Below are 19,822 nucleotides of genomic sequence, written 5' to 3'. Positions count from 1 at the left end.
CTGTGTCTGAATTTTCGAAAATTCCTTGACCAATATTCTTCATCATACTTCCCTCTACTCGTGCAATTTTGACCGGTCTGTTAGGGGTTGAAGGTTTTTTTTCTATATTGGTTGTCCATAGATGAAGTTTGTGCAACATTATGGGTATGTTTTGAAATGAATTATTGTTCAAATTCTGAACAAATAATGGGCTTAAAACCTTGAAAAGTGGGGCTGACGGGTATTGTGGGGCGTTACGTAGAATTACCTACAAAAGTAATGATCCACAGGAGATGCGATGAGGTCGAACATGATGTGTGACTGGTGACAATCTTGAAAAAGGTTATGAATGAAAAAAAACTATTGGGAAAAACTTGGCTCTCAGGCAAAATTGTACATCTGGTTGGTCATTTTCAAGCCGGAGAAGTGCCATTTCCGGTGATCTGGGGGCTATCAAACCAAAAATTTTCTTGTACGCTGGGCGCCAACCGATGGTGGCGCTCCACTTTGATAGTAATTCGCCTGCATCCAAGCAAATGTCCCCCCCCCCCCAATATTTGAAACAAATCGCCGCCCCTATATAGGCCAATTTACGTAATTCTGGTGGGCAAGAGCGTAAATTCCTATTAAGGAAGCCAAGGGTTCTGTTGGTCCTAGAGCAAATCTTATCAATATGTGAAATTGTCACTAAACAGGATACCAAGATAAGGTTGCGCAGTGACGCACTCCAATATTTGATTGTATATGGAGTAAAAGAACACAGATTTTGCCCCGCTACGCTTAGTAGACATCATGAAGCATTAAGAGGGATTGAATTTCATGTTCCAACGCGTAGCCCAGGATTCAAGGGCCTTCAGATCTTTCTGGAGGATGAGATGGTCGTCAAATGAGTGAATAGGCCGATACAGCATCATCCGCAAATAAACGAAGTTCCGATTTAATGTGATAAGTAATGTCGTTTATATAGCATAAGAACAGAACTGGGTCAAGACAGGTGCCTTGTGGAACACCTGAGAGAACAGGAGCGGATGTTGATGATATTCCATCGATAATCACACTTTGGGTCCTATGTGACAAGAAACTATTGATCCAACAGGAGAGATCTCCCCGAATTCCATAATGGCCGATCTTGGCCAGCAATTTACGATGAGAAACTACAACAAATGCCTTAGAAAAATCAAGAATATTTATATCAACCTGGATATTCTTTTCATAATAGTGATCTAAATCTGAAGTAGTCATGAGAAGCTGAGTAGTATACGAACGACTTCTTCTAAAACCATGTTGTAGGTCTGTTAAAATGGCAAATGATCCATAATGTGTTTCACCACTATATGTTCTAACAACTTCGAACAGACACACGTTAGAGAGACTGGACGGTAATTGGATGCAAGATGTTTATCATCACTTCTTAAAAATTGGGGCGATATTAGCATTAGTCCAATCAGATGGTACAGCACCATCAGACAATGACTGGTTAAACAATGAAGCAAGAATTGGAGCAAGTTCAATAGCTAGCTCTTTCAATAGACGGTTAGGAATATTGTCTGGCCCGGAAGCCTTAGACTCAACAATATTTAACAGCAGTTTTTGGACAACGGGTTCAGTGATTAGTAATGGTTGAATATCAGAGTAAGGTTCCCCGTGCATATAGGGGATGTTGTCCATGGTATCACGGGTAAACACAGAGCTAAACTGTCTACTCAAAATTTCCGCTTTATCCCTGCTAGAACTGTAGAGAGTCCCAGAAACCTTGAGAGGTGCTACCCCTCCCGCATCCTTTCTTTGCTGTTTAATATAATTCCAGAAGTGCGGTTATTACCTTCTTTAAAAGCATTAGTCATGGTATGTTTAATGTAATCGTGATGAGCTTTCTTAATTGCTTGTTGGGTAGATTTTTAAAGTCCTTATATTTCAACCAATTTTCAGCCCTGTCCCCCATTTTAGTAGTTCTCCTAGCCAGGTTGTAAAGTCGATGCTTACGCCTAGTCAGTTTACCCAGGCAGGGACACATCCAAGGAAGATTGTAACGTGTTGACTTAAGTTTTGAGGGAATATGCTTATCAAGCATCTCAAGCAGATGTTTCTTGAGTTCTAACCAATTTTCATTAACAGAGCGCTGGTCATCACTCATTGCTGTTTGGGCATACTGTTCAGCAAAACGTATGGGTTTCTCTTTAATAAGATTCCAGTTTGCATGATTGTAAGAATAAATTTCCTAGTAGCTGATGGCTTATACTTAGGCCTGATTTCAGAATCAAATGTCGTGGTCACTTATACCAGGGATCACTAATTGTGACTTCACCAAGGAAGGCCTGATTGTCAAATGTAAATCAAGTGTCTTCTCTTCCCTAGTGATGAAAAATTCACGTTCCGCCCACGATGTAATATACAAGTTTGGCTGTCACTCAGAGATGAACATCTCTGAATGGACGATTTCTGAATCACGACGATTTCTAAGTCTACATCTTCATCGGTACTCTGCAATAGACTGGTGTCCATCTCGCAAAGGATGATTAGTGACATCAAAAAGTCATGTGTTGCATATTAAATCTCTGCTAATTGTAACTAGATGTTTGCACTTTGAAATTGTCAGCACACGTTATTGAAAGACGGGTTCGCGTGAAGAAATCGGCGGCGCTATCACATTTCTAAAAGTTTACCGATATAGGCAAACAATGATAGCGCCATCTAAACAGCTTTGTTTGCAAAAGTTTTTTCATTACCTTTTGAACCTGTGGATTAAGGGCCCTTCTGATTCAATACTATTCAACCCATCGTTGTGCGACCGCTACGGCGTGTACAAGTGTCCTGTGCATGTATATGCGTACGTGTGCTCAATGTAATAAGACGCTACTGAAAATTACGCCGGGCGATTTGCTGACCCTCAAGATCATTTTATTTGCGGAACCCAGCTTGTCCTTACAATGTCAGCCGCGCGCCCACGCCATCAGAAACTGAATTATCGAGTGAGAGATTTACAACTACCACTGACCGGTAGTTGTCGGTCAACTTGTTCAAGGAAAAGGGACGAGGGGCTTGTCCATGCAAAGTAGATGAGAAGTCCTGTAGCGGTAGTTGTAGATGTGGAAGCAATCGTAAGCCGTGCAGAAACCGTTATGAATCAGTGAGTATATCCAGGTGCGTATCCAGGGGGGGCGTTGGGGGCGCGCGCCCCCCGGGTAAGGAAAAGAGGAGAGAAAAAAAGAAAAGAAAAAAGGGAAAAGGAGGGGGGAAAAAGAAAAGGAGGAGAGGAAAAATGGGAAAAGAAAAAGAAAAAAAAAAGAGAAAAAGGAGAAAAGGGGGGGGGGGGAGTAGAAGATAGCCAAGACCTCGGGAAGAGAAAGAGGAACAGTCATAGTTAAAGCGCTGATCCCTACTATATACACAGGGTAGCCAGTGACAGATCAAGGATTACGGAGGGGGTGTGCGCCTTACCCCACCCCTTACACCGACAACTCCATTTTTGACGTTTCCATTTTTCCTCTCTCACTGATGTATCTATATAAATACTATATATGGTCTATCATAACGCGTGTGTGTGTATGGACGCCTTAAACAATTGTACAATTGTGCTATATGGAACCAACTGTGGCTGGTCTTGAACTCGACCGAGTCGTCGGGGAACATGACGCATTTCGGGAAGGGGCGACCGCCCCCCCCCCCGAGCAAATTTTCTTTATGACATCGCTAGTAATTTCAAAATAGACATGCTTAGATGCAACTTACAAGGCCTGGGAAGTGTCATTTCCAGCGATCTGGGAGGCGTTTTCGGCCAAAATTTTGTTTGTACGCTTCGCGCCAACTCATGGTGGCGCTTCGCTTAGATAGTTTGCCTACAGGCTTCGCCCCTCCCTTGGCAATTACTCGCTACACGCCTTTTCGAATTTGTAAAGCAAAGAGCAGATATAAATATAACATCATATCAGTGAGCATTGAAATGCATGTTCCAGGATGAACAGCCCCAAAAACTTTCTATGTGTGTAGTCAAATGCGTAGGAGCCAAATTGGATTTTGGGCTGTAATGACTTGCCCGAAAAAAAGCCAAATTTTTCGCGCGCCACGCGCGCGTTCAACATGTCGATGCCAAAACAATATAAGCAAGCATCGGTCATTACATTGCATGCCATCGTTTACCGTACGGTCCGTGAAAGTTGCACAGTTTATAAACTGTGCAACTTTCACGGACCGTACGGTAAACGATGGCATGCGATGTATACCGCCGGATTCTAATGTAAACAACGAAATGTCTTATGTAGATGGAGAAAAAGGATACAGATCCATTTATGTCACAACTCTCTTTTACAGTAGTAATATCGGCCAAGCTAAGAACTTTATTTTAATTACCAAGGAGATAATGTTTAAGCTCTTCATTGCTATTTATTTTTCTTTCAGTAGGTGCCAGAAAAAAATGGGGAAAATTTGGTTGCGGGGGGGGGGGGGGGCTGCAGCCCCGCCTCCTACGGGACCTACGCCTATGTGTGTAGTGTTCGGTTTCGATATACCTGATATCGGAAATATCTGCTATTTTTCATTTCCTTCAACGCAGTTTTATAATAGCCATAATAAGAGGTTTTAATATTTGTACACCAATAACTTAACATTATGGGAATTTTCGAAAATTTCCTGACCAACATTCTTCATCATGTACTTTCCTCTACTCGTGTAATTTTGACCTGTCTGTTAGGGGTTGAAGGAGGTTTTTCTATATTGGTTGTCCATAGATTAAATTTTGTGCAACATTATGGGTATGTTCTGATGTGATTTTATTCACGAGAAATGTGAATTTTCAAATTCTCAACAAATAATGGGCTTAAAACCTTGAAAAGTGGGGCTTTCGGATATTGTGGGCCGTGACGTAGAATCACCTACAAAAGCAATGATCCATAGGACATGCAATGAGGTCGAACATGATGTGTGACTGGTGATAATCTTCAAAAAGGTTATGGATGGAAAAAAACTTTTGGGAAACACTGCGGTTCTCAGGCAAAAGTTGGTCATTTTTGGTTGGTCAAAGTTGGTTGGTCATTTTCAAGCCTGAGAAGTGCCATTTCCGGTGATCTGGGGGGTATCAAAACCAGAAATTTTCTTGTACGCTCCGCGCCAACCGATGGTGGCGCTCCGCTTAGATAGTAAATCGCGCTCCCCGGATTAGAAAATCCTGGATACGCGCCTGATATCGTGTACTACTACTAGTGCTGCTATGAGGCCTATCTTTTCTGTAATATAAATATGAACAACGAAGTAAGTAAGCCTAAAGCAGCACTACAAGTTACAAGGGCTAAATAATAGAAGGTTACAATATTTAAATGGAGAAAGTAGCGGTAACTTCAACTTAACACTTAAGGGCCCAGGCCTAGCTTACAATGATCAATGATAGGATCAACAAACAAACAGCATAATTATTTTTTCACTTGCAACTAATGGATCAGAAGAGTGACCATGTACACATTTTATACAATGCAGTCATCTGGCAAAACATACTACATCTAAGCACTGTCTGACAGTATCTGTTACTTGACGTGTAATGTAAGTGATACTGATATAAAGTGCTTCCTTTCAATACAGAATGGATCTCGTAGTATAAATATGCTCCATAACACTGAAAACTGATTCCCATTGTTACGGAAGCGTAGAAGGGACATGGTGATGAAAGAGTAACAAACTCGTCAAAATGACAAAATTCAGAAAAATGACGTTTGCCGAGTTTAACAACTCGTCAAAACGACAAAATTATTAAATTTGCCGAGATGCAACAATTCGTCAAAATGACAAAATGACAACATTTCTGAAAATTGACGTTTTGCCGAGATACAACAAGTCGTCAAAATGACAAAATATTGAAAATTGACGTTTTGCCGAGATACGACAAGTCGTCAAAATGACAAAAATCTGAAAATTGACGTTTTGCCGAGATACAACAAGTCGTCAAAATGACAAATTCTGAAAATTGACGTTTTGCCGAGATACAATAACTCATCAAAATGACAAAAATCTGAAAGTTGTCGTTTTGACGACTTGTTATATTTCGACTAAACGTTAAAATTCAGATTTTTTTTCATTTTAACGCAGCGAGTGAAAAATTTCAGAAAGCGGTCAGTCACATGCTAACAGGATTACCCGGAGTAATAAACATTTCGGACGATATCATCGTGTATGGACAATCAAAGCAGGAACACAACGAAAACCTGCACAGAGTACTTCAGCGCTTGGCCGAGTGTGGGGCATGCCTGAATCGCGACAAATGCAAAATCGCGCAGCCAGAGGTTGTTTATTTCGGACACATATTTTCTGCTCAAGGAATCAGCCCTGAGCCAGCAAAAATTAACGACATGAAAACCACGGAAGTCCCAATAGACGCAAGCGCAGTGCGCTCGTTCCTCTGGTTAACGCAATACGTATCAAGGTTCATACCCAACTACGCGTCGATCACCGCTCCCTACGCGAGCTAACCAAGAAGGATTTTAAGTTTCAATGGTCCGATGAGTGCAATCAGGCATTTGAACAGTTGAAACGTACTTTGACAAATGAAACAACCGTAACATACTTCGACAGCTCCAAACCATCTGTGGTGATCGTTGACGCAAGCCCGTGTGGCGTTTCAGCTATGTTGTGTCAAGAAAACAAGGTTGTCGCTTACGCCAGTCGCGCAATGTCTGCAGCAGAGTCTCGCTACGCGCAGATAGAACGAGAAGCACTCCCGATCAAGTTCGGAGTGGAACGGTTCAGAGTTTACCTGTATGGCAGCCATTTCGAGGTACACACTGACCACAGGCTCTACTTCCCATTTTCAACAACCGTGGCGCTAAGAATAACGCGAGAATAAAACTGTGGCTGTTGAAACTTCAGCAGTATGACTTCGAAGTCAAGCACATACCGGGCAGAGATAATCCAGCTGACTATCTGTCGCGGTACCACTCGCATCCTGTAAGTCACAACGCCATGATAGAGGATTACGTGAACTACGTTTGCAGTAACGCTGTACCGAAAGTAAAGAAATTTGAGGTTGTTCAAAGCAAATCTAAGCAAGACGCGAAATCCAAGCACTCTGCAGTGCTCTCGAATTCAGACACATGAAAAATGAGTTCTCTGTAGTTAACGGTGTTGTCCTGAGAGACACGCGGATAGTCTTGCCAAAATCACTTCGCGAACAAGCCGTTGACTTAGCACACGCGTCGCACCAGGGAATCGTCAAACAAAGCAACTCCTACGAGAAAAAGTTTGGTTCCCTGGTATTGATAGATCCGTTGAACACAAAGTAAAAGGCTGTCTAACGTGCCAAATCGTGACCCTATCTCCAACCCCACCAGAGCCCTTGCGAATTACAGAACTCCCCAGCACCCCATGGGAGTCGGTCTCCATGGATTTCAAAGGGCCATTCGCGGGAGGAGAATACGTAATGGTAGTTATCGATGATTACAGCCGTTATCCAGAAGCTATAATAATACCATCACTACAAGCGAAAACTGTGATCCCGGAATTAGACAAAATATTTTCGCGACACGGAATTCCAAAGGTGGTACGTACCGACAATGGGCCACCTATGAACTCGGAGGACTTTGCCAAGTTTGCAAACTATCTTGGTTTCACTCATAGGAAGTGCACCCCGCTGTGGCCCCGTGCCAATGGTGAAGCCGAGCGTTTCATCCGCACGCTTGAAAAGTCTATTCGAGCGTCTGTATCGCAAAAGAAAAACTGGAAGCAAGAACTTTGTAAGTTTCTGCGCCAATACAGAGCTACACCACGCAGCACTACGATTGTATCCCCGTTCGAACTCCTGTATGGGAGAAAAATGTCCATCATGCTCCCAGACGCAAAACGCGAGCTACGCGACTTCGCCGGTCTGCGCGAACGTGATGCTCAGATGAATCGGAAAATGAAAGCGAATGCCGACAAATCTCTGCACGCACGCGAGTCCAACATAGCTATCGGTGATACAGTCCTTGTGAAACAGAAAAAGCGGAACATGTTGTCTACCCCCTATGATCCTAACCCGATGACAGTAACGAAACGCAAGGGAAATTGCGTAACCGCGGAGGGGGAAATGGTTCGGTAATCACACGGAATTCTTCATTCTTCAAACGCTTCGTAGGAGAACCTAGCGAACCTGAGCAACCACCGGAGGAGATTACAGAGGGGGGAAGTGCTGAAAACGACGAGTTAAGACGTTCTCAGCGAAGTACGAAACCGCCATAGCGATTAATATCGTCAATATAAACTGTGAACTTTCTAAACAAACAGCCACATTAAAGTATTGTATGTTTGTAAAATAAGTAAAGTCAGAGACATTTTGAGCATCATCTTTTCTTTTATTATCGCCTGCATCATTTTCATGTTTTACCATAATAGAAAAAAATGTTATTGTTTCCCATTCCTTATTTCACAAGACATGAAGTATCGATATTAACACTCTAAGAGGATTGTTCCATTTTAACTAAAAGGGGAGGGATGTAATGTTTTGATTAGTATACATCAATCTAAACGTAAATACTGCCCTCTGTAATATGAAGTAAATAAATGTCATGCATCACGTACAAGAAACAGATAGGTTGACAACAAAGAGTAACAGAATAAATCCATCGTTATCGTGGTTGCCGGACAAATACCCCCCGGACAAATACCCCCCGGACATATACCCCCCCCCGGACAAATACCCCCGAGACAAGTACCCCCCGGACAATCACCCCCCGGACAAAAACCCCCGAGGACGAATACCTCCGAGGACAACTACCCCCCGGACAAATACCCCCCGGACATACACCCCCGAGGACAAATACCCCCGAGGATAAGTACCCTCCAGACAACTACCCCCGGGACAACTACCCCGGACATACACCCACGAGGAAAAATACCCCCGAGGACAATTAACCCCACCCCCAGCAATTACCTCCGGGAAAGCTCTACCCGCACAAATACACCGGCACAGATACCTCACTCAGGTTAGAACCTGAACTAAACCAGAATACGCCACCCCCCCCCCCCACGAACCCGTTAACCAAGCGGACCTTTAGCTGGTGAACTCCGTAGTACGAAAGCCCATTAGGGCCATGAAAGAAAATTGTCTTAATCTGGTATATTAGATTATTATTCTGATATATCAGATTATTATTCTGATATGAAACGTTAAAGCATATGACAATCAAAATATGCATCTTGTAATTAGAAATTGACCGGCTGTTCCACGTCTTCTATATAACCAAATTTAAAAGCAAAATAACGTAGCTGATAAAAACTGCTAATCCACAAAATCACCAAGGTTAAAGAAAAAGATCTATGAAGTCGGCCTGACGTTTCGACTATTTTCTACAGTCGAAATGTCAGGCCGATTTCTTACACCTTATTTAAAAGTATCATAGTTAATAACCATAATACTACTGCTACTGCCACTGCTCATCATCATCATCGTCATCGTCATCGTCATCGTCATCGTCATCGTCATCATCATCATCATCATCATCATCATCATCATCATCATCATCATCATCATCATCATCATCATCATCATCATCATCATCATCATCATCATCATCATCATCATCATCATCATCATCATCATCATCATCATCATCATCATCATCATCATCATCATCATCATCATCATCATCATCATCATCATCATCATCATCATCATCATCATCATCATCATTAAATATATACACAAGAATTTTCTTTGATAGGTGTCAAAACGCGTGTATATGAAGGGACCGCGTCCGAGGGGCCCCGACGAAACGCGTCAAAACAAAAATGGCCGTGGCTATTCTTACGACCAGAGTAACAATTATTTATAAACTATTCTTACATTATCGGCGAATTTCCAGTTACGCATGCGCAGTAAATTAAATAAAGCAACTGCGCATGCGTAACCTGAAATTATTGTTACTCCTGGTTGTAAAATAGCCACTTTGAACAAAAATACGCTTAAAATTAAAACTCCCCAACGGATATGAACGTTTTGACAATGCGAGATGATATCCAATTGATTAAATCTATATGAGAATTGCCCTTGGTAGTTTTTGCAGCGGATAAAACAGAAAGTAGTGCAGATGAGTTGTAATATACAGTTGCATGTGTCTAGCAGAAAATTCTTGCTTCCAGGGTGAAGTCCTTCTACTAAAATGGCTGCACATGGTATGTATCCACAAAATTGAGTCATGTGTTTTTTCCAGACTGTCTCTTGATTGGCCAGTTGTTGCCATAAACAAAAAAATCTACTAGGGTACGGTAGGGAAGGTATTTCAACAACAGGTGAGCTTGCCTGATTAATTCTGTTGAGTCACAATGTTGAATAGGCTGACCAGCGGTGTTCAAAAGAGTGGCTAATGCTTTTGGTTTATATATGATCACAGGACTGTGGTTTCGATTCAAGCTCTCACCCCTTATGTTGTGTCCTTGGGCAAGGCACTTTTATCTCGACTGCCCCTCTCCATCCACGTGTATAAATGTGTACCTGTGAGATAAATAAGGTGTGTTCGCTCGATTCTCGGCAGCCAGCCTGATGACCAGTGATTCAAAATGCTTTGAGATAGCTGTGCCATATAAAGCGCTATACAAAAACTAACATAACATAACAAATCATCAATTAAAATTACTCAGAAGGAAACTTGAAAATGCTAAGTCGCAATAAGCCGGAATTGTTCGGAGATTAATAATACAGAATAGTGTCACTATAACAAATAGTAAATTATTCGTAACTACCATCAGTGAGCAATGCCCAAACCCACCCACCCCCCCCCCGGGCATCGGCCCATTGTCAAGCCCTATCCAGGAGTTTTGGGGGCTTATATATGAAACACTCGAATCTTTTTTAAAGTCGGGAGGAGGTTAAAAGGGCCACGCACACGACGACCCTATTGGTGCCAGTTTTACCGGCACCCTGACCCAATTGTAAGTATGCTCTCGGAGTTGCCCGGCGACCAGGGTATATGTTGAGGCCCGCGGGAAACTAACCTCGTAAAAAGACGGGCGTATCCGTCGCTGGCATATGTCAAGGGGCATATTCGTCCGGGGGTATTTATCCGGGGGGTAACTGTCTGGGGGGTATTTGTCCGAGGAGGTAGTTGTCCGGGTGGGTAGTTGTCCGGGGGGGGGGTTTATGTCCTCGAGGGTAATTGTCCGGGGGGTATCTGTCCGGGTGGTAGTTGTCCTGGGGGGTAGTTGTCCGGGATGGTATTTGTCCGGGGGGTATCTGTCCGGGGGGTAATCGTCCGAGGGGTTATTGTCTGGTGGGTTATCGTCCGGGGGGTATTTGTCTGGGGGGTATTTGTCCGGTCACGGTTATCGTAACCATCGCTTGTCTGTTTACTATCTTGAAACATCACAGCTTTGTGCCAGTAATTGTCAGTCGAGAAGTGTTGTTGGGTAACTGCATGACAGTTGTAATCTCTGCAACAATAATGTTCACACTAAATGATTAAAATATTAGGGACATGCTCACCAACTAATGATCGCTTCCTTAAAATAAGCTCCAGATTGATAATTGTTTTGAAAAATTTCATTTTGCCAGGATGACTCCACTGAAGAAGAAGAAATGGAGCAATCCCCAACTACAAATCAAGACGAAGAACCTTCCGAAAATCAAGACGAAGTTATTCTGGTAAATAAAAAGTCACAGGCCTATATCCTCCTTTGTCAGTGCCTGAAATAATAGTGTTCATACAGGTCTACATATTAGAGTTATCTGGTTGCCATTTCTATGTTACTCATGCTCTACAAATGGTATTGTGGATTTCTTACATTTGCCACACAAAAGATCGTCACCTGTTCTACACATCTATTAATTTAAAGTAATTTGAATCTGCTTCTGTCTGGAGCAGTGCCATATACAATTCATAATATAAAGGGGCTGGAGTTGCAAATAGTCTTGAAACCTGTGGGTTAATTTTTCTATTTTGTTTTTCATGAGGACCAAAAATTATTTGAGGTAAATATAGGTGGAAGTTTGATAACCTCCAAACCATTAAGTGAAAACAGGCAAAGATGTTGTCTTCAAACTAGGTATGTCAATACAACATTATCCTTATTTGCTTTACTTGCTTAACTGAGAGTTGCTAAAACTTTAAACTAGGTCTGTAATTAGCTATTGCTTTTCTAGGAGGACAAAAGTCATCTACCATCAACTATACATGAGTTTGGAAAGTATACAAATTTGCCTCTTATATTGCAAGGTATCACTTATTTTGACCTTCTGGTTCATTTTCTTTGCATTGTAGACATATCTCCAGGATCTGGACAGGTCCAGCCTAGAAGAGATAGCTGCACAGCTACTGAGAAGGAATCCTGGTGCATACCAAGATATTATAACGAGGCAGGCAAACGATGATGTGAGTGCCTCACTTCAAGTTGAAGAAGCTCCATCCTGGTGTGTTTGTTGGGAATTGTCATGACATGAACAGTGCTATTGAGCAGAGATGCTGTGGGAACAGAAATATATGCTTGGCAACAGGAGGAATATTTTCTGAAATCTGTCTAAATGGAAACATACTCGATGTTGCGATGAGGGCAAATGAGGACAATTTTGCCGACTCCCCAGATAGGTCACATGCCAACTTCAGATATTATGCGTATCGTCAATACATCTACTGGCAACATGGACGGCTAGGAGCACACAGACGATTGGTCATTCCTTCATGCTGTGTGTGGAAAATCAGGGAACGCTATCCTTCCGCTGATGGAAGGCATAAAGGCTTTCATATGGGGGGATGGGGGGTGGAGGAGGGAGTGGGTGGTGTCTCATGTGTTCTTTTTGACAGCAGCATACATTGTGGAATCTCATTAAGTTTTTCCAGAAAGCTGTTATCACAAGTTAAATATATCTTGAACCGTTTCATTAATTCAACCGCTATGTTCTTGTGAGCTTTTGTAAGATGAAATGTTGACTTATGGTGGCATAGGGATGGTGGGGGTAGGGTACATTTTGGAGATTCTTCTTGTCTATATTGTTGGGTTTTTTTTCCTACTATGTTGTTTCTTTTGTACTCCCAAGAGGCTTTTTAAGATCAAGTCCATTCACGTATTTGTTCTTTGACTTAATTGTACTGTTATGTTATATAACAAATAAATGCAACAAATGAAATGAAATTCTTTCTAAAAAATATATCGAAGAACTGTATTTTACTGACACGAAAATTAAAAGTTAAAATTCTCACTATGCTACAAATTGATCAACTTTACTACAATTTTTAAATTTTTTTAATACAATTTTTAAGAGCTGCATAAAGATGTCATTACAGTTTATAACTAAGCCTGATGATAACTAAACATTATAACAACTGACCATATTTCTCACCATTGTAAAAGTGATTCCTAGCAGCAGCTAAAAACAAAGTAGAAACAAAAACTAAATTTTACGTTTGCATCATTTCCACAAAATGAAAGTAGTAGACCTTACATGCCATTACATAATAGTTATTTCAACAACTAAGAACAAACTAAGACTAAATGCAGTTAACAATGTGAAATGGATTATTATAACCAATATTCTCTGAAACACCATCAAACAAGTGATGATGTTGTTCTTTTCTCATAAAACAACTTTACAAAGCTTTTTTTCCCATGAGGAAATTATCACAGTTCATGGCAATAAATTTAAAATACACATACAGTGAAATGGTTTACGCTAGAAAGTAAAGGGAACTCAATTGACTGAACCAGAGGAGAGGGGGATACTCCATTCTTATAGGCATACTGTATGCATGTGTTTGTGACACTTTCTTATGCGCCACAATATTACTCAACAGGGGAATGATTGAACATTACCATTCTAATGTATGGATGGATAGGGCATTAAGAAGAGATGACCCTAGTGATTTAGGCCCTCACATGATATATGTTTGTGAGGTCAGAGGATTTAACCATCATCAAAATTTCCAAAGGCAAAAGCCTGCAAACCACACCAAGTTTATTTCTTAAACAATAGTATAAACAAATATAAACAAAGTATATAAGGAAGCATATTCACACTTCCCACCTCTCGCTGGGTTACGACCAACTTACCACTATGTTGTATAGTGTAAGACAAGAGTAATATACATTTTGTTACATAACATTCCACAACTACCCATATTTGCCATAAAAAAAAAATATAAAAATACCTCATGTCATTGGAAAAAAGTAATGGGCAAGACTTGATATATTAACGCCCCTGTTCAAGTACAGATAAATGCAGCACTCCAGAAAATGAGTGAGTAGTGCAACTATATCAGTCCGATATGATAACTGATTACTAATGGTGATCTTGCCTTGCTCTTTCACACACACATACATCACTAACACAGGAGAAAGCCTCCATGGCAAAATACATCTGTCTACATAAGCTGCCAGCACAATTAAACAATAACAATTAAAAACCAGTTGAAATTACACATTTACAAGCAGAATATGAGAATGCAGTGTGGTTTTGATGTGTAATTTGTTATGAATCTGACATATTTTGCAACACAGGAGTGAAAATTTACTCGTTGAAGCTAATACAGTCGACAAAATTAAAGTGATATATGATATATTGGAAATGGCAAAAACTAAAATTACTACAAATACACCAATGAAACTACAAACATATCTATGGGTTTCATCACTCTGCATGGGGTTGTTCAGATATCTTCTGCTGGGATGAAAAGCGACTGAGATGATCCTTTACAAGCTCATCTAATGATGACCTTGGAAGCATTGACATCCTTGGATGGATCCTTCTTGGATCATCTTGCGGGAGGGAGACATGCTGAGAAAGATGGCCAGGTGTTATTAATCGCTTGGCAGCAATACTTCTCATTAGGTCTGCTATGTAGCCATAGCTTTTTGCCTCAGGTAATGGTTCCTCATGGAAGTTGCGGGTTCGCGTACTATACTTGCACCTGTATCGAAGATGTCCGTCCTTGGTGACAGCTTGCTCACGATCAGCATGGTAGTTGCTGTCAATCGCTGCAAGCTTACTCCGAGTAACAAACCCAACAAACCCGTAAGAGTGTCGCTTTTGTGCGTACATAAGTAAATAATTATGAAATGACTCCAGGTTGCCTGTATGCCTGAAGTTCCTGTAGTATACGCTAACTTCTTCATAAAGCGTGTCCAGGAAAATCATTGCGGGCATCACCAGAAACAACTACTTCTTTGTTCGTCAATGAAGTAAACAGGGTCTCCTGCATGTTTTCCCACATCTCTTCAACAGCTGGGCGACGTACAGGTGTCCTAGGAAATACCTTTCAAGTTCATGCTTTTGGCTAGCAAGTTAGGGAGTATTTTTGCTGAGACATGGCAAGTTCAAGCCCCCCCCCCCCCAAATGTGTCTGTCTGTGAGGAGGTCGACTTGATGTTTTATGTGATGTTTTATGTGATGAAGTATTATATATACGGCCCGTTGTAACCGAAACATGACCTTACTTTGGCAATATGAGTCCTCTTGTCTTATCTGGTGTTGTGTTGTAGTGGGATTTAAGTTCTGCGGTTAGTGCTTCTCTAAACTGTAAAACAAAAAAAACAAAAAATATATTTGTATATGCTATCTGTGAGGAGCTCGACTTGATGATTTATGTGATTAAGTATTATGTATATGGCATGTAGTGACCAACACATGATCTTACTTTGGCAATATGGGTCCTCTTGTCTTATCTGGTGCTGTGTTGTAGTGGGATCTAAGTTCTGCTGTTATAGTGCTTCTCTTAGCTGTAAAGCAGAAAGAAACAAATCAACTCTTTAGGCCATTGCACAGATTACATGATCTTGTGATGTCAGGAATGCATTAAATATATTATTTTATATGGTGTAAGCCATAAGCAATAAGATATTCGAGTGATAAATTTTCAGGCAAATTGTAATTATTCATAGTACATTCACGTGAATGTACTATTAATAATTTCAAGTTGGCCGGAAAATTTATGTTATGTGAAAACTATCTTGATGCATGTTCCATCTCAGGGACAGCTATTTCAAGCTTGTTGAAATTTCATGAATCTATCTGCAGGGCAACATCATCACAGCAATGAATTGAAAATAATAATAAATAACATTTATATAGCACTTTACACAACGTTTCAAAGCGCTTTACAACGTAAGAAAGAGACAAAGGAAACCAAGGGAGGAAAAGAAACTAGGAATCAAACAGAAATGTTTTAAGTTGTCTCTTGAAAACATGTGTTTTCTGGTCAAAAGGAGGCAGAGTCATGAACGTGAAATGGGAGTTCGTTTCAAAGAGAAGGCGCAGCAACAGAAAAGGAACGATCGCCATACTATTAAAAGATTCAGCAAGCTTACCTACAGAATATATTCCAATGAAATGTTATCAACCAAAGATGTTGCTCACCATTAAAGGTGTAGTCTGTATAGGCCTCAAATGATTGTGTGCTATAATTCTAGAAGTTTTCAAAAGTACTTTCCTGGAGGGGTTTACACTCCAAATTGTTCTCAGACATTCTAACTAAACACACACTATCACGGAATGTCCCAGTGAGGTAAATTCCCTCTGAAGTGGTAATAGAAATAGTTTACGAATTTTGACCAATTTTGGAGCCAATACAGCACACCTTAAGAGCAATATGTATGCACCCAACATGCCCAACACAGTAGTCCCAAACCGTCCAAAAACTACATATGTAGGTTTTCACAGTCTGCCTGCAGTATGCTAGTCAACTGAGAAGTAATATAAGTTCATCAGAAAATTGTAACCATTAAATTTTACAACAAACCTTTGCACTGCCCTGCACCAACAGGGTAAGCATACTTCAGCATATTTCCAGTTAGAAACACATCATGCCGCTGTGATCTGTCAAAGTCAAAACATAATATCTTTAACTATTAGGAAATTTGATTTAACACGTACTTCATGAATCTCTTGCTCACTCAAACACAACTAAATGTAGGACGTTCTTACATTATAATTCTATATCGGTTGGTTCATGTGCAATCCTGAAGATCACATTTCATATGCATGCTATCGACAAGTACCAAACCAATGAGACTTGTTTTCATGAGAATCCCAAGAATTAAGTCACATATAATAAGTTTGGTGAAGATTCCTTTTATATCATCTGCATGACAAGATTTGACAGAAAGCATAGAAAGTATAGTACATACAGCAAAGTTGGAAATGCTGAAACAATATTTTCCTAGACTGGAGTTGCACGGTGTGTATTTTGCCAGACATTGTCCCATTAGGTGTTGTACAATATCAGCCATCTAAAAAGGTAAAGCTGATTATGCCACGGCAGAAAGAAAGAAAGGAAAACGGATTGACACCCATACATATCTGTTAGAAAGGATGGTGAATGATTCTGTCGATTTAATACATCAATAACAAACATTATGTATCACTATAGTTGTACTTGATATGGGTGTTACTAAAACGAATGAAAATTGCGTTACACATAACGAATGACAATATGTTGTACACACTAAAAAAATGCGTTGACTAAAACGAATGACAGTGAATGAGTTGACCAATGAATGTTTAAATATTAGTAGCAATTTTAAGGTCAAGTTCTCCTCGTTATTTGTGAAATTATCGATTCTCTCATTCCACCGACTGAGGTTCTTTTCCCCGACTTATCATAAAGTCCCCCCCCCCCCCCCCGTTGCGCACGCCACTGCTCGAACGCCATGTATTCATTCCTAAGTTCCTTACATGAAATATATATATATATATATAGGGGCCTATATAAGTTGCCGGATGATTCATCTCATTGGATTTTTCGAACTGCAGCCGAACGTTCCTAGATAATTTTCGAGAAAACGGTCGTTGCTACTACAATTTTTATACTTCAATAGTACGATATCATAGCATTTTCCACCCAAATTAATCGTGGATATATCAGTTTCAAACATACCAATTAGCCAGCACCTAACAATTACTTCAGTTATCTTTCTATATAAATCTACAGAGGTAAATGTCAAAAGCACAGCACTCAAGCGCATTCTCACACAAAAACTTTCCCTGTGGTTTCTATCCGTAAATTACACCAAAACCCTGCAACCACGTAACATGCGATTTCCCTCAAATCATTTTTGCGCAGGAAACCAATAACCACATTTACTCCTGTCCGTGAATCATTCTATCTCTTCTCACCACCGTCCTTCGTTGTCATTCGTTGTCATTCGCTGTCATTCGCGAATGATAATTAACCCTGTACAAAGTCAATTGTCATTCGGTCATTCGCTGTCATTCGTTTTAGTTTGTCCTCTTGATATGACAAGATGGTTCCCAGCATAAGGTTGTGTGAAGTGTTATACTTACATAGTGAATCAACTTAAGATTTCTAGTATGAACTTGTACACCCTCCTCTTCGTCTTCCATGCAATCATTATCTGGTATTTTGGAAACAACACATAAACAATCAGAAAGTCAATTAATTCTGTGTCATTATGAGCAACTCTTAAAGGCATTAAAGACTTGCTCCAAACCGCATGCGGCCATCTGAAAAAGTTAACATTCCGTTGCTTGCAAGTGACGTTTTGTTCGTGTCGCTACAAAATGCAGACAGTAATGAAACGTGATACCTTTCTATCTAGACCTGAGATGTCCATTGCTGCTATTATATGTACACTGTGTTGTGTGTATTTGTGGGGACTCCGGCATGAGAGAACCACAAGAAAATACAATAACGCTGAGGTAGCCGGTTTAAGCACACGTCTATTCAATGGGATAACTGTAAGGCAAATGGTGAGATATATACAAGAATGAATGAAGCCTGGTGACGTATATCACCATAGCGTAGGCTGGGGGTTCAGCCGTTTGGTGTGATGAAAAACAATTAATATGAAACTATAATCTACTACAGTATTGACCGTAGCTGCATGTACTGACTGTGCACTATAGTGTCTAATTACCGACGGTAGCAAGCTGTGTGTGTATTTTCTGGGATCCATGGTGGTGTCTATACTTCTGTTACACCTCATTCGGAACTAGCTCAGATTACCGGCATGAGACGTGTCTTTGTGCGCGAGTCTTCACACCCTTTAATACAAGATTTACCAACATTACATATGGGAGGGTCTTAGCATTGATTCACATGTACATATACACATATAAGGCTTAAGTTCAATTTTCTCTTCTTCCGTGACCAGACTTATTCATCTCTTTATTTACCTCAAGTGAATTAAGTAAATTGACCTCAATGAGAAGCAACAGGTATCATCTACTCACCATGGCTACCTTCATACCGTTTCAAGTTCTAGCAAGTTTTCTTCTTGAGATATTGTTCCATACGTTTTCGGACTTTGACCTCTGTTGACTTCAAACAACCTTTGACCTTCATGAAAACAACTGGAATAATCTCCAATGGCGAATGCGTATACCTGCAAGTTTGATGTTCATGCAACTTTACTGCTTGCTATATCAATGATCATATGTTTACAAAGTTTTTAAGATTTTAAGCTCTGTTTCATTTTGACCTCCATAGAAAATTTAACAATCAGCAACTCACAAAGGGATATCCTAACAAGTTTGAAGATCAGGCAATGGTACATCTTAAGGTAAAAGTATTTTTGAAGTTTTCAGACTTCGTCAAAACTTTCAGGAGAAAATAACAATCTATAATTATACGTATGCTGATTTGTCCCCATATATACCAGATTTTCAAAATATGGTCACCTTTGGTCGAAATTTTTAACCTGTTATTACCACCCTGGAGGCACTTTATCCTCTTGCGTGTTCATTTGGAAAGTTGGCGAGTAAATATCTCCAGGAAAGTACTATTTACAAAATTCTAGCAAGTATTGTATGCTATAATTTGGGGCTATATATACAGACTGCCTCAAAGCATTTTAATTAGTGCAATGTAATTTTAACCAATGGTTGCAATTTGTCACAATTTCCATTAGTGTAATAATAGTACAAATTAAAGAAGGTTCAGAATAA

The 19,822-nt window shown here is 40.4% G+C and overlaps 1 protein-coding gene across 1 annotated transcript in view; it reads right to left on the bottom strand.

The window, feature by feature from the left end:
* LOC139975252 (methylosome subunit pICln-like) overlaps positions 1 to 8,432 on the bottom strand; it is a 30,985-nt gene extending 22,553 nt beyond the window's left edge. Inside the window, exon 1 of the mRNA XM_071983008.1 lies at positions 8,429 to 8,432. The gene's annotated coding sequence lies outside the window, so the exon portion shown is untranslated. The remainder of the gene's footprint in view (positions 1 to 8,428) is intronic.
* Positions 8,433 to 19,822: the final 11,390 nt, after the last annotated feature.

Source organism: Apostichopus japonicus, chromosome 10 (assembly GCF_037975245.1).
Source record: "Apostichopus japonicus isolate 1M-3 chromosome 10, ASM3797524v1, whole genome shotgun sequence".
NCBI lineage: Eukaryota > Metazoa > Echinodermata > Holothuroidea > Aspidochirotida > Stichopodidae > Apostichopus > Apostichopus japonicus.
Note: the sequence above shows the minus strand (reverse complement) of the source record. Positions and strands in the feature narration are given on the sequence as shown.